This window comes from Marmota marmota, unplaced genomic scaffold, assembly GCF_001458135.2.
Source record: "Marmota marmota marmota unplaced genomic scaffold, marMar, whole genome shotgun sequence".
Classification (NCBI taxonomy): domain Eukaryota; kingdom Metazoa; phylum Chordata; class Mammalia; order Rodentia; family Sciuridae; genus Marmota; species Marmota marmota.
The window spans coordinates 2,701,313-2,726,019 of NW_025999899.1; the positions used below are offsets into that span (position 1 = coordinate 2,701,313).

Genomic DNA, 24,707 nt, shown 5'->3' on the forward strand with positions numbered 1-24,707 from the left:
ACTTGGCTTCAACTTTCAAACTCCTTCATGTCTCTCATTGTAGCTTAAATTTTGTATAAACTTTGCATTCTCTACCGGTATGTTCTAACATTTAAAGAATGTTTTTCTCCCATGACTTCTGGAAACTAGACCCTTAGCAAATACATGACTTGCCAAAGTTTTCTCCTGTTCCTTGGGTTTGTCTTTTCACTCTGTTAATAATATCTTTTGATGCATAAATTTTTAAATTTTGAGGAAAACCAATTAATCTAGCTCTTCTTGCATGTGTTTTCAGTGTCCTGAGAAACCATTATCAAATCCAAGTTCATGAAAACCTACTCCTACTGCCCTGGGAGGATGGAAAAGGACAGACTAGGAGAGAGAAAGAGATGGCGAGTCAAGACAGGACAAGAGGACAAAGCAGGAGGGGAAATAAATAGGACCCAAGAGGTAACTGAAAATGAGGAGACAAGGACAGGCAGGCTGGCTGGGAGGGGAGGACAGAGTCCACCAATGACCACAGGAGAAGGGGTAGCTCACCAAGAGCCCAGAGGCTGGCCCTGGGATGAGGCAGAGACAGGAGACAGAAGTCCCTCACCCACCCCGCTGTGACACCCATGGAGGATAATGATCCTCAGAGGGTGACAGAACAGAGCATCTGGCTGACGGCTCTCAGCTCCTGGGGAAACCATTGGTTCCATTCCTCACCTCAAAAAAACAGATGTTAGTGTTTCCAGGTAAAATGAACCGTCAGTGTTCAAATCTTAGGTCAATTTAATCTGCACCATGACGCTTTAATAGAATACCACATATGGTCATTTATAATGAGCAGAGATTTCTTTGGCTCACAGTTCTGGAGGCTGGGATATGTCCAAGTTGGAAGAGTGGCATCTAGTGAGGGCCTTCCTGCAGTATCATAACACAGTGATGTTGCCACAGGGATGAGATCAAGAAGGAGAGCCAGAGGGAAGGAGGGTGAAGACATTGTTTATGATTCCTTACTCTCAGGATGACAATGTTAATCCATCCATTCATGAGGGCATAGCCCTCGTGGCCTAATTACTTCTTAGAGGCCCCCCTTAGACTTTCAACACTGTCGTATCTGGAGACCAAGTTTCTTACATGTGAACTTTGGGGATCTGCATGGATCTACTATGAACAAGCATGTGGTGGACAAGTGACTTCACCTCTCTGAGCCTCCGAGACCCCAGAAAAACCACCAAAGGAGGAAAACCTCAGGATGTAGCTAGCCCATTCTGTATGCCAAATATCAAACACTGTATATTGTGGGGATCTAGGAGCAGGTACCTGATTTATCTAATGACACATTTCCTAATTCTTTGCATATTTAGATTAATTACAAAGAGGGTTTGTGCATTTGTAAATAGAAACCCCACAAGGCCCTGTGTAGCCCAGACTTTCTCCCAGCCCAGGATGGGAAGCTGAGGGCGAAGGCCACACTATTGGTTTGACCTGAGCATGGCCAGGCTGGGCTTGGCCTGGGGCCGACTCGGGCAGGAAACATTTTCTGCCAGGAGTCCCAGACCCTTTGTGTCTGGGGCTACTGGGACAGGGGCTGCTGGACTGTGACTCTGTGAAGAGCCAAAGCAGGTCCTCCTGCTTTGTGATGTGACCCATTTTACAGCTCCAGGGTGTCTCAGAGGGAAGGCGACTTGCTCAGGATTTCATATGTTTCTGGCAAGGCAGCCCCGGCCTGGCCCTGGCTCCCTAGCTCCGTGGCTCCGTGGCTCCGTGGCTCCCTAGCTCCCTGGCTCCCTGGCTCCCTGGCTCAGGCTCTCAGCCCCACCTCACAGAAGGCCAAGGTCTAGGTCCAGGAGCTTGGGAGTCTTGAGATGCCTGGTGTCAGCCTCTGACCCCAGCTAGAGAGCCATATCCGCTGTTTGGCCGCAGGGTGTGGGCTGTAGCACCTCCTTGGGGAGAAGCTGGCATTGTGTTCTCAATGGCCAGTTATGGAAAAATCTCACGCAGGGAGCTGAGTAAACAGAGACGGGGGCTGCCACCATGGAAACAGCCGGGTGGAGGTGGCATTGGAGTCTAGTGGAGAGAGGCTGCAGCTTGGCCCAGGCTCACCTAGGAGCAGGGATCTGCCAGCACTGAACCAGGGTCCCTGAGGGGTGGCCCAAGGAGACCTGAAGCTCAGCAGTCCCCCAGGGTCACACAGAACGTCAGGGTCAGGATCCAGGGCAACACACAGGTCTCTGGTCTCTTGGTCCTCTAGCTTCTCTGCTAGATAGGCCAGCAGAGAAACAGCAGGCATTTTGTTGTTGTTATTGTTTGTTTGTTTATCATTTGAAGAGGCTTCAGAGACAACCCTCATCTTTTGTCTTCCAGGTGATGACCTTGATTGATGCCCAAAGCACAGAACCCTTGATATCCAGGTGAGATGGAAGGTGCTTTCCGAGTCTGCTCTGTGCTGTCTAGTTAAAACTTTGCAAAATCTCCAGAAAGATGTTACCACCTGGGAGACCTGTCACCCAATGGGTAAGCACACAAGGTTATTATCAGCACACGGAGGGATTAGCACATGGGAGGTAGTAGAGTTAGATTCAGTGGAAGCCAGGCTTGGTGGCATACGTCTGTAATCCCAGCTACTTGGGAGGCTGAGACAGGAGCTGCACAAGTTCAAGGCCAACTTGGGCAACTTAGAGAGCCCTGTCCCAAAATAAATTTTTAAAAAAATGTAGCTCAGTGATAAAGCCCTTGCATATGTGAGGCCCTGGATTTTTTCCCCAGCATTGCAAAAAAATAAAATTTTTTTCAGTAGATAAGGCTTCTGACACTCTCCCAGTACCAAGGACAGCTTTGTTGAAGTGGATGATGCCTCACATTGAGCATGGAAGTGCAGAGAGGCAAGCTGTGCTGTAACACGCTCCCTCGTGTGAGATAGGAGCAGTCCAGCCTCTGAGCCACATCAAGGCTTGGGCATGAGGTCAGCTTCTCTTGGGAAGCGACCACTTCCTCTTTCTAAGAATGAGGATCAAATAGCATTTCCCTCAAGAAGCTCCTGGCCACCAGGAGGGACTTGTCCTCTCAGGCCACAAGCCCTCCCTGATCCCCTCGTCAACTTTGGCTGCTGTGTGTCCCCCGCACACCCTATGCCATAAGCCTCCTCCCTGAGGGCTGTGTACCTGCTGCTCCACCTCAGGGACTGGGACTGGGTACTTAGTGGCCTCTGCCCTTTCTTTGTAGGGCCTCATTTAGAACCCATGAATGGGGATCTCTGACCTGAATGTTCCCATCCTGAAGCCACCATGTTCCTGTTGCTCAGCACCTGGACTCTGTGGTGGTGAGTCCCCGCCTCTGGCCTTAGAGCACAGGCGTTCATGTGGCCATCTGGAACAGTAAAGAGACTGATGTGGGAAAAGACCTGACCCCTTGAGGGCCCAACATGAGACTCAAGTTAGAGGTTGATAAAATGATTGGCAAAGAGAACCTCCTTCCTCTGGGGTGACCACTGAAGTGTGCTGTGAAATGGAGCTGCTGGCAGCCATTTTACCACTATGAAGGAAGAACCCCCCTGAAAACAGAGCCCAAACTCAAAGACAAGTTCTCAGACACAATTTTTTGGTTTTAGTTCAGTTTTGGTTTTTGCGGTACTGGGGATTTAACCCAAGGGTACTCTACTATTGAACCACATCCCCAGCCCTTTTCATTTTATTTTGAGACAGAGTCTCTCCTAAGTTTCCCAGGGTAGCCTCACATTCGCAATCCTCCTGCCTCAGCCTTCTGAGTAGCTGTGATCGTAGGCGCACATCCCCACACCTAGTTTCTAAGACAATTTGAGAACTCTTTTCAGCCATTTCTGAAGCCACCCATCCCCTGGAGCTTTCAGTGAATTGAGCCTGTGATTTCCCATCTGTGCTTCAGTCTGTTTGAACTGGGCAGTGGAAAGGGGACTGGCTGTCCATGTCAAGCTCAGACTCTGCTGGACCCTTTTCTCTGGAAGATCTCAGGGGTGAGCTGGCCTCCTGCTGGTCTCTGTCACTCCCTCCTCACTTAGACCTTCTGAAACACTAAGGGGCCAAGGGCACCAAGGAGGTGGTCCAGGGAGGGGGCAGGCTGGGCAGAGGTGTGGCAGCTGGGAGCTGGGGCCACTGGGCTGTGGGCTCAGGGATCCTGGCTGCCCTGGAGGTGGCCCAAGCACAGCTGGGAGGTTTCCTGAGGCCCTGAACTGAGTGAGACTAAAAGGGCTAGTGACACTTCCTTGTCCATCCCGTTGTATTGGCAGGGTCACTGACGTCACAGGCTACAGGGACTACCCAGAGCCCAGCCACCCAGCGGGTTCTGTCTGCTCAGTATCCTGAGGAAACAAGTGAGGCTCTGCTCCCACCCTGCCTCACCCGGAACCCCCCTCCTAGCCACAGCAGGTTCAGGATCCTCTGCAGAAGGTTCCTTTAGAGCACAAGTTTCTGCCTAAAACACTGGGCACTCAGTGGCTTTTGTTCTTCCTTTGGAATTCCTAAGGGCCTGGAACTGGAAGGAAAGCACCTCAGAGGCCACCTATACATCCCCACCACCTGCCCCTGTGCAAGACAGGAGACTGAGGCCCAGAGGGGCTGGTGTCTACCGGAATTTGCGTAGCAGGTTGTGGTCCTGGGTGTGGACAGGAATGGGAGCCTCCTGACTCCCAGGCCAGGTTTTGCCTAAGCGTGGGCATCTGGGGACATGAAGAGAAGCTGCCCAGAGGGAAAGCGGAGGACCATGAGTCATCTGGGTATCTGTCTGAACACGTTGGTGGGTCTGTCCCTGGACAGGGTGGGGGTCTGAATGTTCTGTAGCCCCCATTCCCATTCCCATGGAGCAGGATATGCCCGAGAGGCAGGACACACCCAGGGACAGAGGTCAGCAGTGGCTGGTGGAGAGCAGAGCTCATGGCCCCTTCAGGGGATCTAGGCTCCTGTCCCCAGCAGCATGGTCAAGGTGATGGTGCAGGGGCAGCCTTCCCTCCTCTATACCTCACCTTCTTCTGTCCCTCCGGGTCCCCACGTTGAGTTTGTTGGGCCTTTGCCGGGCAGAGGTGCATTCTAAATGAGAAGCCAAGGCAAGGAGTGTGCTGGTGGAGTCACAGTAGACAGGGACGAAGGGGCATGGGTCGGCATGGAGCAAGGGACCCCGTACCCACCTAGGGTCACAGTGAAGCCAGGTACATTCCCCACAGTGGACAGGTGCTCCTCCAGCCATCCACACAGGCCACGCTCTGGAGAGGCCACACTCCAGTCCTGCAGCCCGCAGCCCCCTCCAGAGGAAAGACCGCACCTCTCCTCCACAGCTAAAGGGCAGGACAGGAAGTTCCCAGGTAGGGATGTTTGCCTCTGGGACTTTGGGTTTTATAGTGACCTGTCCTTGTTCAGCTGCAGAGGCACAGAGGCACCCAGTAGCTTTCTCCTTGATGCCCGGGGCTGCAGGTCCAGGCTGGCTGAGGTTGACTGACACGCGGTTCCTCATGCAGTGTCCATGGGCGGGGCAGGCCAGCAAAGTCCATACTATCCCAACTTGGCTTCTGGTGGGTACCTTACTCTTCAACCCTGGGGCTGATGTTGCAAGGTAAACTTACTGAGATCTGGCCAGGCCTGGAGTCAGAGGGGAAGAACCAGAGCAGATTCAGCCCAGGAGACCAGAGGATGGACATATATGACCTGGGGCAGGGCTAGGAAAATTGTCCCAGCACCCCCTGCAGCAAGCACCAGCTTCCTCTGGGCTGGAGCTGGAGCTGGAGCTCAGTAATAGAACTTGCCCAGCAAACGTGAGACCTGAGGTTCTGTTCCCAGGACCGAAAAAAAAAAAAGAATTTTAAATTAAGCACCACCATAGAATTTCTTTAAGAATATAAGCAAACCAGGAGGCTAGACAAAAAGCCTTAGGGGCCAAGGTCTCAAGATGACTCATCTTGACTGGGCTTATCCTCAGGTCTCTGCAACCCCACCCGGCCTCCACCTTTGTTGTTTAATCAAAAATGCTGCTGGCTCTGGAGTCAGGTGGTTTCACTCCAGACCTGGGTGAACTCCGGGTAGGCGAGATCATCCACTGTCTGAAGACACAGGCGGGTCTGTTGTAGCAAAAAAGAGCATTTGTTCATAAAGCCGGTGATTAATCCCTGGGTTGCAGGGGAGCTGTGCTGCTCTCTCTTCCTTTCTTTGTTCTCCCTGGGAGCCCTCTGCTGGGTGGCCCTTGTCTGTTGGCTCCCCTCCAGCGGTGGCCTCCAGCAGAGTTAATGGCACCTCTGACAGTTCTGATTCAAATACAGCACCAATGTTTACAAGGTCGGAGTATAAGGCAGAAACAGGGGTGGGCAACATGAACTTGAAGGCTTCCAGGACAGGAGGGGACAAGATGCCATTGTCTACCAGTGGGTCCAGCCTCACTGGCTTTCCTGCCAGATGGGAGTCCAGCAGCAACTCTACCTGAGATCATCGCTACATCCTGGGGTCTTTGGAGATGCTCAGGGCAGCAGAATCATGGCTGTGTCCACTCATTCATTGGGTGTGGAATCACCCACAGCATTGATACCTATCCTTCCTCCCGGTCTACTAAGAGCGCAGAGATGAATATGGAAAGTCCTGCGATGTCTCTGTGAGATCACAGCTGATATTGATTGGGTACATACCAGGTGCCATATATGGTGCTAAGGGCCTATATCCCTGGCGGTGCATTCAGATAAAAGAAGCCAACAACTCAGATCCCAGTGGCCTTAAATAAAGGTATTTAAAATCATCTCTCAGAACAAGAAGTTTGGAGGTTGGAAATTTCAGTCTTTCTGCAGCTTAGCAATGTCCCCCATCCTCTGGCTCACACAACCTTATGTGTGCTTCACATCCTCAAGCTGGATGCCTCATGGCCACAAAACAGCTGCAGCAGCCTCCAAGCATCATAAACTTTCACAAGCAGGAAGGAGGAAAAGCAAAGGCTTCATTCTCTGGATTTTATCCAGTAAACCCCTGGCAAATTTCCCCTGATACCTCATTGGCCAGAGCTGTGTGACATGGTCATTCTTAACTGCCAGGAAGGTTGGAAAAGCCAGGATCTAGCAAAGAGGATGGGTATTTAACTTAGACTACTCATGATTCATGCCCTGGGCCTGGGCACTTTGCTACCTGGAACAAATTCAGATTTTTGTTAGTCAAAGGTGTGTGTGTGTGTATGTGTGTGTGTGTGTGTGAGAGAGAGAGAGAGAGTGTGTGTGTGTGTGTTTGTGTGTGAGAGAGAGTGTGTGTGTGTGTGTGAGAGAGAGAGAGAGAGAGAGAGAGAGAGAAAGAGAGAGAGAGATCTGTTGGGCAGACTGTTGCTCAGTGATCGAGCACTTGCCTAGGATGTGTGATGCCCGGGGTTCAATCCCCAGTACTGGGGGGAAAAAAACTTTACAATAGTCCACTGAGGTGGGGCCTATTATTATTTCCATTATAATGCAACTCAGCTAGACAGAGACATTTAGCAATATTCTCGAGATCATGAAGCTAGTAGCTAATTGGGATTTGACCCCAGAACTGTCTCCTGTATCCGAAGTGCATGTTCTTAAGTACACTACTGCATGCCTTAGGTACCTGCTGCTTAGGTGTGTACCACCCCAGACCCTAGAGCTCTGAGACAGGGTCTCCATAAGGTGCTGGGGCTAGCCTTGCAATCATCCTGCCTCGGGCTCCTGAGTCGCTGGGAGCACTTGCATGCACCACCGTGCCTGGCTACCCTTATCCTCTTAAGGGTGAAGAGACCCCATCTTTATCAAGGTATCATGCCAGGGTCTTGCTGACAGAAGCCTTCTGAGCTGATTTAAGCACAAAGCCGTCTGGTTTTGATACTTGCTACCTTGTAACGTGTTTCAAAGCCAAGAGGACAAATTTGCCAACACTACATTTAAAAACTACACCTATCTTTCCTTCTGTATTGTTTTCCACGTACCCATGCTGGGTTCTCCAAGTCCTGGGCAGGATTCCAATGTAAATATCACCAATGATGGAAATTTGGGGAAGGAGAGGAGGGTGAAAGACCAATTGAGGCTTGAAGAGTGTCAGTTCCTCATGGACTGCGGAGGTATGGAAAGTTCTTTGTTGCTGCTTGTTGGCTGCTTGCCTCCAGGATCTGGGTGGGTATTGCCCTTGGCCAGCTTCCTGGTCAGGTCACAGACAGTCTGATCAGAGGCAGAGAGTCCTGGGTAACAGAGGCCAGAGCCAGGGTAGGTCCTTGGGAGTGAGCCCAAGAACAAGATGGTCATTGCATCTCTGCAGGTGGCCGGGACCCCTCGCTGACTCTCCCTCATTTAGCTCTCAGGATGATCCCATGGGACTGAGACTACTACACTGTCTGTTTTATAATGAGAGGCTCAGAGGTGAAGTCCCCTGTCCAAGGTCACAAAGTGCAACCAGAACCTGTGGGCAGCTCAGGTGGAGTTTCTTTCCTGGCCATAGGTGACTGGTAGAGACCTTGGAGCCTTGAAGAGGGTATAGAGGTCATCTTGGGAGCCAAGGAGGTCCAGGGGCCTCCTCAGATCTCCCCCCAGACCATGTAACTCAGTGGCCCAGAGCAGGGCCTTTGAAGGCAGAGCCAGGGTACAAGCCCTGCCCTGTACATCGAGGTGACCTGGGGCCAGCCGGAGGGCACCTGTGCTATTAATGGCATGGTTAAAAGCCTGGGTTCTGGAGCCAGAAGGCCAGGGTTGAACTCCCCACCTTACCAGGCCCCAGTGTGTGACTCTGGCCTCCTTGGGCAAAACAGACCCTGCTCTCCTAAAGAGCAAAGCGCTTCTACTGGAGTCTGCACCAGCAAGGAGGCTGAGGAGGTCCTTCCTGTTAGCTATCATCACTTCCTACCCTCAGGCCCCTGGGGTAACATCCTTCCCTCCACCCCAGCTGCTGCCTTTGTGACAGAAGTTTGATTTGGGTATGCAAATTAGGGGTGTAGCTCCAGGGAATTTGAGGCAAATACAACTCAACTTGCAAATTTGGGCATTTTCGTGAAGTGCAGTTGTTAGAAGCGAGGTGACTGAAAGTCCCTGCCTACCCAGAAACCCAGTGACATGCAGGTCACCCAACCACCCGGGAGTGACCATGCTCACTGCTAACACAGATTCCCTTGGTTTCCTGGGCCTGGGCGGGGTTTGCCGTGAGTCAGGGCCTCCGGGAGGGAGCCCAGGAAGGTAGAGGACATGCCAAGGTCACCCACAGGGCCAGCTCTGGGTTTGAGAGCCCGGCCTCCCATCTCCCCAGGCTGGCCAGGGCCCAGCCATCAGATGTCTTGGATACCGGGCTGGGCTCTGCCATGCTGGGGATCTGGTGCCTTTGCCAACTTTCCCCACTCTCTGGGCTCCCAAGCCCCACCTGGGGACCTGGAAAGGACCCAGAGCAATGGGGCTGGACTGGAAGACGCAAGTCTAGGCGCTGGGCCACAATGGCAGGATATCCCCGGGGATCCGGGCCAGCTGCCCACACAGGGAACACCAGGGCGGGGACCTGGCACCGCTGAATGAGAAGGCCCAAAGGGCACCAAGGGAGGAAAGTCAGAACAGCTGGGCTTCAAGAAGGTAGAGAACAGGCCAGCATTGACATGGAGGCCATGACTGGTGGGGGGGGGGGGCGGAATTGGGTGCCCACAAATAGGGACCTGAGTTTTTCTACTGCTCCCAGCCTGAGAGCCAAAGGGAGGGCCTGGGTCACCTGTTATTTTGTCCTAGTGGGCTATAGGAGCAAGTTCCTATCAGAAATCATAAATTCCAGATACTGGTCTATCTCACCCCAGCAGCCAGATGACCTGGGGGCAGCAGGGAAGGGGCTTTCCCAGACTTCCACAGCCAGTGTGGTACCCAGGAGGACCCAGCCTGGCTTGAGGACTGGCTAACCACTCTAGGCCAGTCACAGGCCTAGAAGTACCCTCTGTATAAGGTTGAACCAACAGCCCAGCCCCCAGCCCTGCCCCTATACACTGGGGCCAGGGATGGCCTCCATGCCCAGGGTCTAACCAAGATGAACCTTACCCTCAGGTGTCTGAAAGGAGCCTCTTCCACATTCCAGATCTCAAATTCCTTTTCAAATTGTGCCTTAAGGTTTACAAGCTTGGTTGTTTGTAACAATTTACAAAGCAAATAGGGATTTTGTGTTTTATCTGCTTAGAATCCACTACTGCTGAGGCCCCTGCAGGTAAATTGGTCAGGCTCAGCCTGGAGCAACAGCCCGCTCCCTGACAGGCAGGGCCTTGGCTCTCATGGCCAAGGTGCTGATAATCATGGCACAAGGTTAGCCTAGAGACTGCTTAACTGTGGCTGATGTTGCAGCAGGTAGAGTGGCACAGAGCTAGGAGGGAGCCCAAGGCACTGTGTGGCAGTGGGCAGATTCCAGGCTCTCCCTGAGCTCATGATAGGATCCCTAAGTCTAATGCATCCAGTGGTAAGAAGGGCATGAGCTTAGAGAAGCAGATGTTCATTTGTTCTTTCACTTCCCAGTATTTGTACTTCATTTGCTTTTCTTGTTTTATTGCGTTGGCTAGAATAGTGTTCATTTAAGCAATATTTTTGAGGGTCTAGTAAAGGGAAGCCCAGGGGCTGAGTGGACACTGAGATGCAGCCCTCAGTGCTTCAGACCCATCTCCTGCCTCAGGACGTTCCCAGCCTAGAGGGTAACTGTATAGTGACCTTGTGCCCCAGCTGTGCTGTAGAGGCCTCCTGACGATTCAGGTGGGAGAGATGTGTGGTTTGGAGGCTGCAGATTCTGGCAAATTCACACAAATGCTGGATTGCTGAGGAGATTCCTGAGAGAGCAAGAGGACTTCTTGGAGAGGACTGTGAAGAATGAGGAGTGTTTAGACACATAAACATGAGAAGAATGACTTTCTAAGTACAAGTAATAACATGGCCAAAGGCAAGGAGGGAGGAAGTCTTGGAGGAGGAAGTACAGAGAAGAGAGGTCAATGAGACCAGAGTCTGGGGTGGTGGAAGGGCAAGGGTACAAGGTAAGGCTGGCAAGTCAGCCTTAAGGACAAGCTATGGACTTGATCCTACCTGGGAAGGCCATAGGGAGCCATGGAAGGCACTTGAGCAGGTGAGTGCCTCATGGCTATTTTAAGAGGATAACTGTGGTTGCAGCAGAAAGAGGAGGCAGGCCTGGAAGGGGCAGGCCCAGCCTTACATGACGCACTGCCCCTTCCTGAGGTCCAGGGGGGTCTCTGTCCACCATTGGGAGGGAGAGGGCAACTTCCTCTCCTTGGTCTGGCCGGGAAGATAAGGGGATGAGGACAGGAAGTTGCCTCAAGGAGCTGAGGAGCATGCAGCCTGGCTGAAGCTCCCAGCCCCATCCTGCAGGGTGTTCCTGTAGTGGTGGATGCGAAGGGAAGGGGCAAGTCCCCTTGTGCCAAATTGGAAAGGTGCCCTGGGCTAGCCAAGGGGCCCTGCGTGCCTGCTCTGTCCCCAGAAGGCCCTGTGAGCTCTGTGCAGGAGGAGTGTCTCCTCTGGGACTTCCCACAGCAGCTCAGCCCTTCAGCAGACACCCTCCTGACATGCCTGGGAACCGCGATGAGTCAGACCAGGCGACACAACCTCAAGGGTGTCTGGCCGCAGAGGCGCAGAGCGATGATGAACACCCAGGGTGCTGGAGGCTAGTGGGGTCACTTGGGGCATCGGGAGCGCTACTGGCCTCAAGGATCAGGGAGGGTGGAATCAGCTGGCTGGATGGTGGAGGGGTGTTCCCAGGAGAGACCCCAGAGGTGGGAGCTTCCTACTGTGAGATGTGGCCCCGGGAGGCCCCCAGAAGAGGCAGGAAGTGGTGAGAACAGGGTGGGGGAACATGGGGAAGTGGCTCTAGGGCTGAATGGTGGGATGGGGTCAGACTAAGAGGAGCCCAGGAGGGTGGGGCGGGGGAGGACTCTTGGGAGGGGTTGGAGGAAAAGGTGTGAGGAGAGCTGGGGAGCCCAGGAGGATGGATAGGGGTATGTCAGGGACTTGCACAGGGTTCCCAAGCCTGAAAGACTTAAACAAAGTCCTTAAGGGGGGAGTCCCCTGCTCTGGACAGTGGGGAGCAGAGGGCTTCCCCACAGCAGGAGGAGTAGACTCAGAATAGGGTCTTAGAATGCCTGGGACACAGGCTCACTGAGTCCTAGTAACCCCTAAAATATACAGTCAGGTTTCTAAGCCTAGAGGGATGTTTACAATTTAAAAAAAAAATTCTGTATTATTTTATTTTTACAGTTCTGGGCATTGAACCAGCTCACGACTCTACCAGTGAACTACATCCCCAGCTCTTTTTATTTTCTATTTTGAAGGGGGGTCTCACTAAGATGCCCACGCAGACCTCGAATTTATGATCCTCCTGGCTCAGCCTCTGGGTTTATGGGCCCAAACCACCACGCCCTGTTGCACTGTTTGCATTTTGATTCAAACTCATTTACAAACCAAAGCGGGGCAGTGGAGACAACCCTGGCCTCTCTGCCTCTCCCAGGGCAGAGGCTGCCCAGCCATGTGCACTACCCACACTGACACAATAAACCCCAGAGGCCTCGTGGCCACGTCAACTTTGTTCCTTTAGCCTTCAAAAGTGTCACTCCCTCCAGAGAGTCTCTTCTGGTCTCCCTGACTAGGAGAAGTCATCCCCTCTTCATCCGCCAAGTTCTCAAGGCACACTGGCCGCACACACTGCAGTCTGTTCTCATGTGTAGTTGGTTTCTCCACCCAGCCTCATGCCCCCAGTGCTTGGGATTGAACCCAGGGGTGCTCAACTACTGAGCTACATCCCCAGCCCTTTCCATTTTTTGAGATAGTATCTCATTGAATTGCACAGGTGGCAACCTTGAACTTGTGATCCTCCTGCCTTAGCGTCATGTGTCATTAGGATTATAGGTGTGCACCAAAAGCCCAGCTCATGAGTTGAGTCTCTCTCTCTCTTTTTTTTTTTTTTTTGGTGGTGCTGGGGCTCAAACCCAGGACCTTGTACATTGCTAGGCAAGTGCTCTACCACTGAGCTATCCCCCAGACTGGTTATTTGTGATTCATAAAAACAGTGAATTTTGTCCAAGCTCTGCCTCAGCCTCCCAGGCTCCACACCACAGCTTCAATCTATTTCTCCTCCTGGGTCTCAGCTTCCCCTGTGTACATCAGGGAAATAGGACTTGCTCTCTGGGGGTCTTCTAGGGGTCTCATTCAGAACCAGTCAAAAGCACATAGGGAAGAGTTGGGCTCAGTGGCACGCACCTGTAATCCCAGCAGCTCTGGAGGCTGAGGCAGGAGGATTTCTTCAAAGTCAGCTCAGCAATTAGCAAATCCCTAAGCAATGTAGCAAAGGGATGGGGATGTGGCTCAGTGGTTAGGCACCTCTGGGTTCAATCCCCAGTACAGGGGAGGGGGTAAAAAACTGTGCAGGGAAGAGAGTGAATATGCAAGGTGAGGGTGGCCAGTGAAATGAGCTTCCAAAGTGGGGAGAAATTTTAGGGAGAGAAAGCTAGAAGAGCAACCTAGGCCAGAGGAAGAGTATAGACAAATGGATGAAGCTAGAATGTGCCAGGGCAGTTTGGGAAGGTTTGAGGAGACAGTTTGAGGAGACCTGGCTGTGGTAGGCACCAATAGCTAAAGGACTTCAATTGCTAGGTGCAAGTGTTTGGATTTAGTCCTGCCAGTACTAGGGAGCTAAGGAGTCTCTTAAGCACAGGAATGAAGTAATGAAAGCACCTTCTCAGTGAACCAATGTTCCTATACCAGAGGTAAGTCTAGAGGTAGGGAGGCCATGGAGGAGGCTGTGGAAAGGCCCAACCTCAGATAGAAGATGGAGGCTGGGTTTGGGCAATGATAGTAAGTAGGAGCGGGGGCATGGAGCCCATTCTAATCTCCACTGAACTTGTGCTTTTGGAGAGATTGCAGGCAGGCAGGAGTCTCAGCCGAGTGCTCTTGGGAAAGTCCCCTAGGCTCTCTGAGCCACTCCAAAACTTTGTTCCTGTGTAAAATGCAAAGAGGGCAGGCTATACAATTTTGGAGACCCAGTGCAATGGGATTCCCACTTAAGAAACGGGAAAAACAAAAAGGACCAATAAAGACATTAAGATATAATGCTTTTCTTTAATCTCTCTCAACTTCTCATGGTGGATTGTTTTGGTTCTTGTTTTTGTTTTTGTGGCTGGGTACTGAACCCAGGTATGCTCTACCACTGAGTACATCCCCAACCCTTTTTATTTTGCAACAGGGTCTCCCTAAGTTGTCCAGGTTGACCTTGAACTTGTAATCCTCCTACCTCAGCCTCCCAAAGTTGCTGGGATTTTTTTTTTTTTGGTATTGGGGGTTGACCCCAGGAGAGCTTTACACTGAGCAACTGCTGAGAGCCGTAGCCAAGTAGGAATGACGCATGGCATTTTTGGTTGAAAGGTGACGCCAGCAAGCCATTGAGATGATAATGATTATGTTAAGATGTGCATTCAATTGGAGATTAGACCCCTGCTGTCCCCCTCGGCCTGCTACTTTGGAGCTCCCGGAGAGTTCCCATTGGTTGGGGAAGTGCGGTAGGAGGGAATTCCGGAGGAGGGATTTCCGGTTGGTGTAGTGTGTCCCGGGAGAAGGTCGCGTGTGTGAGATTCACGGGAGGTTTTGGAAATAAAGCTTGTTCCTGCTTGAGTGGCTCGTGATTTTGTGCCCAGCCAGACTGTGGTAAGCAACGTGCCCAGTCCTTTTTATTTTATTTTTTAAAATTTTGAGACAGGGTCTCATTAAGTTGCTGAGGCTAGCCTTGAACTCACAATCCTCCTGTCTCAGCCTCTCAAGTCATGTGTCATCGCACCTGGCTTGTGGCACCATTTTTAATGCAAGTGGTTGATTAACTCAGGAAAGTAATGTAAGAGCAAATAGGAATTGCATTTTTTAGAGCACTGATGTCTTCTTCCTGCATGAAACTAGTTCTGGTTCAGACAGAAAGCACTGCCCGAAGCTGCCAGCACTGACCCCAGCTCTAGATGTGGCTGCACTTTCCTTGGACTCGATTGGAATCACCGAATTCCCATACATCAGAGTCCACCAGAGTTCTGTGCTCACAGAGCAGCAAGAACATGTTAAGTAAATGAGGTGGTATATTATATGTGTCTTCTGTGCTCCTACCACACATACAGCCAGCCATCAGACTTCACTCACAAAGCTCAGGTTCAAAGATAAAATGATTTTCCAGCCAGATATGGTGGGACATACCTGCAGCCCCAGCAACTTGGGAAGTTGAGGCAGGAGCATGGCAAGTTCAAGGGCAGCCTCAGCAACTTAGTGATGCCCTAAGCAATACTTATACAAGGGTTGTTGTGAAGATTTAATGAGGCTTCTTTGCATGTGGTTCTGGGAGTGAACCCAGGGCCTCATACATGCTAAGTGCCACTCTACCACTGAGCTACAAGATGAGGTTATTTTTGAAAAGTGTTCTGCATGGGACCTGGCACATGTTGAGAGTTGATCTCACTGTCTCTGATCACAGATTAGTTTCCCCACCTGGCTTGGGGACTCCTGCCCTAGGGAGGTCATAGGTCTAAGCCCCTAGGCAGAGGGAGGACTGCCCCAGACAAGCCTGAGGCAGATCAGGAGCTGGGCTAGGTGCCAGCCACAGACAAGGCCTGTCCAGAGCAGGGACCTCTGGGAAACCTTCCTTTCTTGGGCCCAGGTTCTCCATCTCCCTCTCTTGTCTATTCCCCAATCTCCACAGCACATTGCCCCCCAGTTCCCATAATAACAATGCCAGAAGCTACCTGTGGAGTCTGTAACTACTTCCAGATACCGTGCTTTCCAAACATCCATTGGTTAGTTCCCAACAGCTATTTCAGCCCAATTCTTTCTTTTTCAAAGAGCAGAAGCCCAAATACATTCCCTAAAAGGAATTTTTTGACTCATATAACTGAAAAGACAGAGGACAGATGATGTCAGGGCTCATAACTGATATCCAAGGGCTCATAACGTAATCAGAAACCTGCCTCTCTCTGTTTCTGTTTCCTTCTTAGTGGATTTATTGACATTCAAATTCTACCCTTGGTGACAAGATGGCTGCCAACCACTGTAGCAGCCAGCTTAGTTATCACCTTACTTATAGAATAAGAATATTTCCCCCAGTAGTCTAAGAAAAATCTAGGTTGACATTCTAATTGGTTGGCTTTTGGTCTTGCACTCCTCCTAAACCAATCTCTGTGGCCAGGGAATTGGAGACCTCTCATTGGCTAGGACAGAGTCATACACCCACCTCTAGATCTAGGAAATGGGATCAGGTCTATGGAAATCAAAGGGAATGGAGAGGGGAAAGGAAGATTCCCAAAATGAAAATCAAGAAAGAAGGATAGACACTGGCTGTGGGAACAATTTCTTGAACCCTGGGAGTGAGCTGTTATTATATCCATGTCTGGCTTGAGACTGTTTACCTGTTTACCAACCCTTTTTCATCATCTTTCTGGGCACAGCTGAACTACATTTCCCAGCTTCCTTTGCAGTTAGGGAAGGTCATATGACTAAATTCTAGCCAATATAGTGTGAGTGGAAATAATGTCATCACCTCCAGGACTGGCCCATAAAAACCTGATTATCATCGACATCCTCTTTCTTCCTCTCCTGGCTTGCTGCAGTGTGGTGACCTTGCAATCAAATTGAAGATGGCAGAGCCACAAAAGGGAAGGGGCCTGGGTCTCCATATCACTACCCCACTAAGTTGACAATGGGCTTCCGATTTTACATCACTGAGAAATAAACTGGGATGCCTTTGTACATTTTTGGAGTGACTTTGTTATGACAGTTAAGTTAACCTAACTAATAATTGCAGATGAGCAAAGTGAGGCTCCGAAGGGTGACGTGCCTTGCCCTGGGCCACACAGCCTAGCAGAGGTTTAAAGCTGGATCCATTTTTAGACACAGCCCTTTAGCTACAATAACCGACTAAACAAATCCCCAAGAAACTGCTCAAAAACAGGCCATTCTCTGGGAAGGGCACAACAGTAGGCTCCATGAAATCTGGGGAACCACAGGGAGAAGTTCAGTAAAGCCTTTGAGGAAACTGGGTGCCACAAGGCAGCGTCTCTCCCCATCCCTTTCTCTCCCCTACTGGAAGTTTTGTCTCAACTCCCTGTTCCTTGTGCACTTGACTTTCCTTTGCTCTCCTTCTGTCCCACTTGATATGATATTGAGCTGACCCTCTAACTCTGGTCCAAACACCAGTGCCCTCCAGAAACAATCTCTGGCCCAAAGCTTAGGATATCAGCAAGGAGTCAGCTTGGGCCAGCAAACCTTCTCGTGGCTGACCTACTCTGGGTCAGGGCCTCCACTGTCTATTTGGCAGGGGTCAGAAATTACATGAGCAGCTCAGGCTGACTCCCAAGAGGCCTTCTTTAGCCCCCAAACACAGAACTATGTTTGTTTGTTTGTTTGTACCAGGGATTGAACCCAAGGGCCCTTAACCACTGAGCCACAACCCTTTTAATTTTTTGAGTTTGAGACAGTCTTGTTAAAGTTGCTTAGGGCCTCACTAAGTTGATGAGGCTGGCCTCCAATTTGCAATCCTCCTGCTTCAGCCTCCCTAGCCACTAGGATTATAGGCATGCACCACTGCACCCAGATGAGGCTGTTCTTTTTGTGTTTTTTGTTTTGTTTGGGATGCTGGGAATTAAAACCAGGGGTGCTCTACCACTGAGCTACATCTCCAGCCCTTTTTTTAAAACTTTATTTTGAGGCATGGTCTTGCTAACTTTTGAGGCTAGCCTCAAAATTTCAACTATCCTAGCTAAGCCTCCTAAGTAGCTGGGATTACAGGTGTGCACCATCATGCCTGGCAACTCAGGCTGCTTTTGATTACCTGTAACACCCTCTTCACTAAGTATTCAAATTCTTCTGGGGAAGACCTACCTTTCCTCTGTCTTGGCACATAAAGCAGACAGTCATGGCTGCTCCAGAGAATGATACATTCTGCCTCTGTCTGTCCTGTGGGGTAGTTGGGAAGAACTGAGATGGTGTCAGGCCTGAAGCTCTGGGCCCATAGCATCTGGGAAGTGGGGAAGACAGACCTGTCCTTTGGACAGTCTTCCTGTGACCATATTGTTCTTGTCACTAGCTCTTTGTCTAGGTGCGGACAGAGGGCATAATTGGGGACACACAAGCAACTGGGCAGGTAGTTGGAGTATAAAATGACTGTGATTTGGTGGAGCTTGGAGGGAGCAGAGCAGGCAGGCATGCTGACAGGTGTGTCAGCCTTCCAGGTGGGGGCCACACTTGCCAGCAACTGTTTGCCTGTCCAGGGGTGGTTTGGAGGTAGGGTGGGGTGGGCTGAAGAAAAGGAAATGGGCCAGCCTGCCAGAGCAAACAATCAGGTCTTCTGGCCCTACCTTCTAGCAAATGCCAACTCACAGCAGAGGGTGGGGTGGAAAGGGAGAGGCTTAGGGTTAAGATCCCCAGGGCTGGCAAAGGGGCTCTCAGACCCCAGGATATATGTGTTTGGAGGGGTAGGAGTATTCCAGCTGCTTGAATGCCTAGGACTCTACATTGTCTGAGACAGAAGTGTGTAGTGGGGAGCTATCTGGCATTGTCTTCAGCCTCATCCTGCCTGACATTATTCCTAGCAACTTACGGATGCAATGGGACTTTGTAGACTGTAGGGGGTGGGAGGAGGGAAAGGGACCAGTGGAGATATCCGGAGATATTGGCTTGTGATCTAAAACGTCCGGGCTGAAAGGATTCATAGCCAGACAACAAGCCTCAATCTATCTCCACAGCAGCAGACTGATGTGATGTGGACGGATGAGGGAGTCTGGGTGACCCTTGAAAAGTGGCAAAGTGGACCAGCCAGTCCTGACCACAAGTGTGTAGAAAGGGAGAGACATTGGAGGAGAAGCCAGTCCTATTTCCTGAGCAAAAGCTAGAAACCAGGTGCACAAGGTCAGACATAGCTAGAACTTGAGGCTTGCAGGTGGGGGCATCAGGAGGTGGGTACAGTTGCTATTATCCAGGAAGGCCACTCCTGGAATCAATGATCCTGTGCAGCCTTGGTGATCCCAGAGGCTGCAGCTCTGGACAGTGGAGGCCTGCTTGGTGGATTGGGGTGGGGTAAGACTGGATGAGTCTCTCAGGCTGGAGGGGTAAAGATCAGATTGCTCTCTTTGCTCCCCTTTTGGGTTGGGTGGGTGGTTTCTGTCTTCCCGCATCTTCTTCCTCTGATCTGCACTCCTTCTCCTCGCACTGGGGGTGAGCACTGGAATGGGGGACCCTCTGTGCCCCTACCTCCCTTGATCAGGGTTACTTTCCTCAAGGACCCTGGGTAGAGACCTTGGTCCCACCCCTCAGGTGTTTCTAGGAGCACACACACACACCCATCACCCCAGCAGCTACGTTTCCTGCAGGGGCAGAGGGGTGTGCTTGCATCCCAGGTAACAAGTCTGGTTTTCTCTACCTTCTCCTCCACTGATTCATTGTTAGTCTTTCTGGTTGTATGATGAATAACCCGCTCATCGCTGCACATTAGGAGAATAATGAAAGCGCAAACATCCTAAGAGGAAACCATCAGGTGGTTTCCTCTGGAGGAGCCCTGGCTTATTCAAGGCTTTTGGGTTCCCTCCAGATTCAGGGTCACACTGTGCTGAATTGGAGTTGGAAAGTAGGACGCCCCTCTATGGACAGCTCCATTTTGCAACACATCCCCCCTCCACCCCAGGAGAACAGGAAAGGAGGTGAATGTGGCAGCTCCTAGATCAGCACTGAGCATTCCCCCAGCTCTGCAGGGACAGGGATGGAGCCCCCACCGCCACACCACTCCCAGGCCACGCGCCCTCAGCTGCCCCTGGCTCGGCTCNGGGTGGGGGCGGGTTCCGGCTTGGGGGGCCGACGCCTGCCACCCCCTCCGCGCTGGGTCCTTCCAGGCTTCTTGCTGCGGTGCGGTCCCATCCATTTCTGCAAGCCTTAGCCAGCCTCATTCGCAGTCCAAGCTGGAACCCCGCGCCGCGCTGCGACCCGCGGGTATCATGCAGGTGCAGCAGACACTGAGACCTGCTGGCCGGGAACCGGCCGAGCACTCTGAAGTCCAGCCTCCTAGCCGATCCAGGGGTCTCCCCTCAGGGCGCAATAAAACCCTCAAGTAGGTGCAGCTTGTAGGCTAGCGGCCGTGGTGCCCCCACCCCCACCTCCACCCCCAGGTCTTCCTCTTTCTGCAACCCCAAGCGGATGTAGCTGGCAGGAGTCGTTGGGGGCTTTGAACTGCTGGGGCCAGAGACCCATCTTCCTGGGCTGGCCGACTGGAGGTCCCAGAGAGTTGCCAGAGGCTGGGTGACCTGGAGTGGTGCCTGCCCATCTTGGGCACCAAGGGAGCCTTCCTGCTTTTGCAGTTTGCGTGGGAGAGAAATGGGTTCTTCCTCATCGCCTTCAAAGAAGTGGGGGATTCTTCTTTTTTTTGCTAAGGCAATGGGCAAACGCCTCCTGGTACTATCCAAATGAGGCCCAGCACATTTGGAGGCTCCTGAGGATGGAAGTCTCTTGACTGCGTCCCTTCCAGGCAGGATCTGCTACCCTCACAGCACCTGGTAGAGTGTGAGGGGACCAGAAAGAAAAGTTGCTTCCATCCCCAACGTATTGCCTGAGCCTGTGTAGTTTTGGGATTTGGGGTCTCATCCTTTGGGGTTCCCAGTCAGTTGGAGGGGAGGGTGCTCTGGCCTGTGTCCCTGTGCTCAGGGCTGGCTTGGAAATTACACATTGCTGTCAGAAAGGTTGCTTCGGTTCTGTATTGGTTTATGAAAACCACCTCTTATATAAATATTATCTTTCTGGAGCAGAAATCCTTTTTCAAAAAAAATAGTTGCTATATTTAGTTGAGCTGTGGGAGGAACTGGGGAGATAAATATTATTTAATATCCCCCATTAATGACTTGGCAGGGAGGGTGTCCTTCGCTGCAGGAGAACAGGGTAGCAGGAACTGCCCCCTGGCTCTGGGGTAGGGTGGGAATCCCTGTAGGCAGGTCTGGGCTCCCACAGCCTTTTTGGTATCGCTGTGGTCCAGCTTGGGAATCTTGATTCCCAAGGGAAGCTGGAGATCCAGCCCTCCCTTCCATTTCCAGAATCTCACACATTCTGCCCTTGCATGACCCTGGCCAAGGTTCCTGTCCTTTCTAGCTCTCTTGTCTTCAGGGGTCCAGCAGAGGAGGAACTGACAGTGTAGTCCCTAGTCTCCTGCCCCTGTGTAGTTTTGTCTGGGTGAGGGGATCCTGGAGTGCTCTGGCCCCTCACCATCTGTGTGAGGTGATGGGCGTGGTGTATAGATCCACAGGTAGGCGGGTGTGTGTTGATGTGGTAGGAAAATGGGGACATTGCTAGGTTCCCCTGGTTCCTCTGTACTTTGCTAGTATTAGTAATAAAAGCTGATGCTCACTGAGCACTTACTATGTGCTAGGCACTGTTCTCAGCACTTTTTCATCTATCATTTCATTTCTTTCTCCAAACAACTCAGATGTTGGGGCTATTGTCATCTTTATTTTAGAAAGGAGGTAACTGAGGCACCAGAAGTTTAAACAACTTGGCAAGATCACATAGGATTGTAGTGGACTTAGCACAGATGCCTACTCCTCTCTGGGCCTCAGTTTACCTATGTGTAAAAGATCACAGGTTCTGTAGGCTCGGGGACCCTGGTGTGGCAGCATCTATACCAGTTTTGTCCTCAGACCCTAAGAGGCCTCAGAGGGCTCTTCCCTCACATCTCTGGTGCTTCTTCCTCAGGAACCATTCCAGGCCTCTGGAAGTGAGCAGAGGGAAGCCAGCTGCCCCTTACTGCCCTGTGCTCCACGGCCTGTGGATGAGGCTTGTATGTCCTCTAGGTGCTACCTGCACAGCTTTTGGGAAGGGGCTGATGGGGTTCTGCACCCTGGCTCTGCCCCTTCATAGCTGTGTGACCCCAGACAAGCCCCTGGGCCTTTCTATGCCTTGGTTTCCTCATTGTCAATGAGGCCGCAATAAAACCGTCTCTTAGAGTTGTTTGTGCGTGTTTAGTGAGATCACTTATACCAAGTCATCTGCCTCTGTAGCGGAGGAGGTTGGGCTGGGCTCCTGGCCAGGAGGTGGTTGGTAGGGTACAGGGCCTGTGGGTGGAGGGAACACCCCAGGGACTAGTGTTCCTCCCACCCCAGGCGTCTGTGCACCTGCAAGGTCGTTAGCACTGGAAACCACAAGGAAGTCATTTGTTTAAGTCTTAAAGTTTGCAAATTCTGCCAGGGGCTGGGGGAATGGAGCCTGGGGATCCCACCCTCCTACCTCTCCTTCTCCTCCTTCCTGAGGACAGAAGCCTCAGAACAGGGGGTGGGAGCCTCAGAGAGACAGTGTGTGTGCCAGCCGGGAGTCCCCTGTGCATACAAAACACCATCTGTCCCAACCTCACGGGAGCTGGTGAGGCCCCAGCAGGGTTTATCTTTTTTGCAATACTGGAATTGAATCCAGATGTGCTCTACCTCTGAGCTACATCCCTAGCCCTCTTTAATTTTATTTATTTATTTGTTTTTTAAATTTTGAGACAGGGTCTAATTGAGTTGCTAAGGCTGGCCTTGAGTTTGTGATCCTCCTGTCTCAGCCTCCCAAGTAGCTGGGATTACAAGCCTAATACATACCCGACATAAATTTTTTTTTTAATTAAAATTTGCGTACAGTGGGCTGGGGATATAGCTTAGTTGGTAGAGTGCTTGCCTTGCATGCACAAAGCCCTGGGTTCAATCCCCAGCACCACACACACACACACACAAAGAAAAATTGCATACAATATAATCTTCAAAGGGTACAAAAGGTGCACAGTAAAGACATCTGACTCTGTCCCTAACCACCTATCCCAGTGTTCCCAATTCCTGTGTCTCCTTCCCAAAATATTCTGTGCATATATGCATGCACATCTAGGATCTTTTTAAAAATTTCCTGGCTGTGCTGGGGATTGGACCCAGGGCCTGGCATGTGCTAGGTGAGCCCCTTACTAAGTACACTAAGTACACCCCATCCCTGGGATTTTTTTTTTGCATGAAAGGGAGTGAGTTCTATAGCCGTTTCTACCCTGCTTTCCACTTGACCAGCACTCTTGGAGGTGGTTCATAAGGGAGCTTTCCTGGGTTCCCAGTGGCTGCGCTGGGTTCTGTTGTGGGCCTGTTCCGGTGTTTCTTCATCCCACTTCTGAGAGCCGCTTGCGGTGGTCACAGCCTCTGCTATTACATGCAAAAGATAAAGAATATCCTTGTCCCTCTATCACTTGTGAATAGCCCTGAAGGATAAATTCCTAGAAGTGGAACTGCTGTGTGCGGAGTGTGTTTGCAGTCTGACAGCTGTTGCTACTTTACTGTCCCGAAGGTTGAACCAACCGACCTGCCCATCTGCCACCTGGCCAAAGTGTATAAGGCACTTGTGTAAGTGTGTAACTTGATCTGTGCCAGTCATAGAAAAGTCCTTGTGGGTTCTGTACTTGGCATTTTTCTATTTACAAGTCAGGCTGGGTATCTTTTTGTACCTTCAGGAGTCATCCAATTTCCTTATATCTGCGCTCACATCCTTTGCTAGACTGGGGCCAAGGTCAAAGACTGGACTGGGTTGGGCACATCTGCCACACAACCTTGCTCCTAAAGGCCCTGGAGAGCCCAGGGATCTGAGGGTCAGATTAGATCCCAAGAGGTCTCTGGGGGTGGCCCCTGTTCAAGGGAACTTATGGAGAGAGAGCGTCTGGCCTGGACCTGCCTCCCTAGTCTGCACACTGCCTGTCTGTGCAAAGGGTACAAGGTCCCCAGGGCTGCCGCAGGGTGGGAGCGGTGGCCCAGATTTGGAATCCTTCCAGTGGTGTTTTGGCTATGGCCTTATTTCCTGCCATTATCCCAGGCCTCAGTTGGAAACCCATATGCATGACCCCTGGAAACCAGGCCACCAGGAGTGGGTTAAGTGGAACAAGAAGGTGACTGCAGTGGCCTTACTTGCTGAGTGGCCCCAGGCAGACTTGCCCTTCCTTTGGTCTCGAGATCCCCTAAGGGCCTTGAAGGATCTAACACTGACTCCCAGTGGGAGAAAGTGTGATTCGGCTGCAGGCCAACTGGAAACTCAAGGATTTTCAGGCTTCACCCTAGTTTTCACACCTACTGGCCCTTGCTGGGCAGCCTTCATCCCCCATGAGCAATATCAGGCCTTGCCCCACACTGCCACAAGACACATAGGTGTTGAACAAACCCTTAGCATCTAGCGCCAGGTCAGCCAAGTAGGCCGGCCGAGAGCCTTTCTGCACAGCAGGAGCCACTTTCTAAGGCCCCTCAGTGTCCTCTGAGGAGCAGGGCCAGTTTGTCCACTCTAGGTGGACCCTGGAGACAAGGTCAGGGCCAGGTGGGCTGGGCGGGCTCTGACCAGCCAAGGCCTCTCCCTACCTCTGCAAGTGATGATTTGATTGCTTTGTAAATTTACCTTGGAGGAAGCCTTGGGTGAGTGCTCTTGTCTCCCCGCTGCCACTGACATTTAGAAGCTGAAATTCCAGTTTCCAGTGTTGTGAGAAGGAAGGAGTTGGGGGATTAGGGAGCAGGTGGTGTGTGGAGCCTGGGGGCAGCCCTGGCTGTACAGCTTCTCCCTGGCTGCAGGCTGTGGGCCCAGGCCCTGTTCTGAACCATGGAACAACTGAATAAACAAAGGCTGGGAGGACTTGGTGTGGACCAGGAAGACTCAGCCTCTCCCTGCCCTGGAGGTGCTCCAGTCTGGAGTGAATACTGATGACTAGGCCAGGAAGGCAGGGCCATCAGGTGGGCAAGGAAGGCTTCGTGGAAGGGTTCAGATG

The 24,707-nt window shown here is 51.6% G+C and overlaps 1 protein-coding gene across 2 annotated transcripts in view; it reads left to right on the plus strand.

The window, feature by feature from the left end:
• The first annotated feature begins 11,585 nt into the window (after positions 1 to 11,585).
• The window catches only part of Atp2a3 (ATPase sarcoplasmic/endoplasmic reticulum Ca2+ transporting 3), a 40,248-nt gene continuing 27,126 nt past the window's right edge, over positions 11,586 to 24,707 (plus strand). For both annotated transcript variants that reach the window (XM_015505980.2, XM_015505981.2), the window contains exon 1: positions 11,586 to 11,617. The gene's annotated coding sequence lies outside the window, so the exon portion shown is untranslated. The remainder of the gene's footprint in view (positions 11,618 to 24,707) is intronic.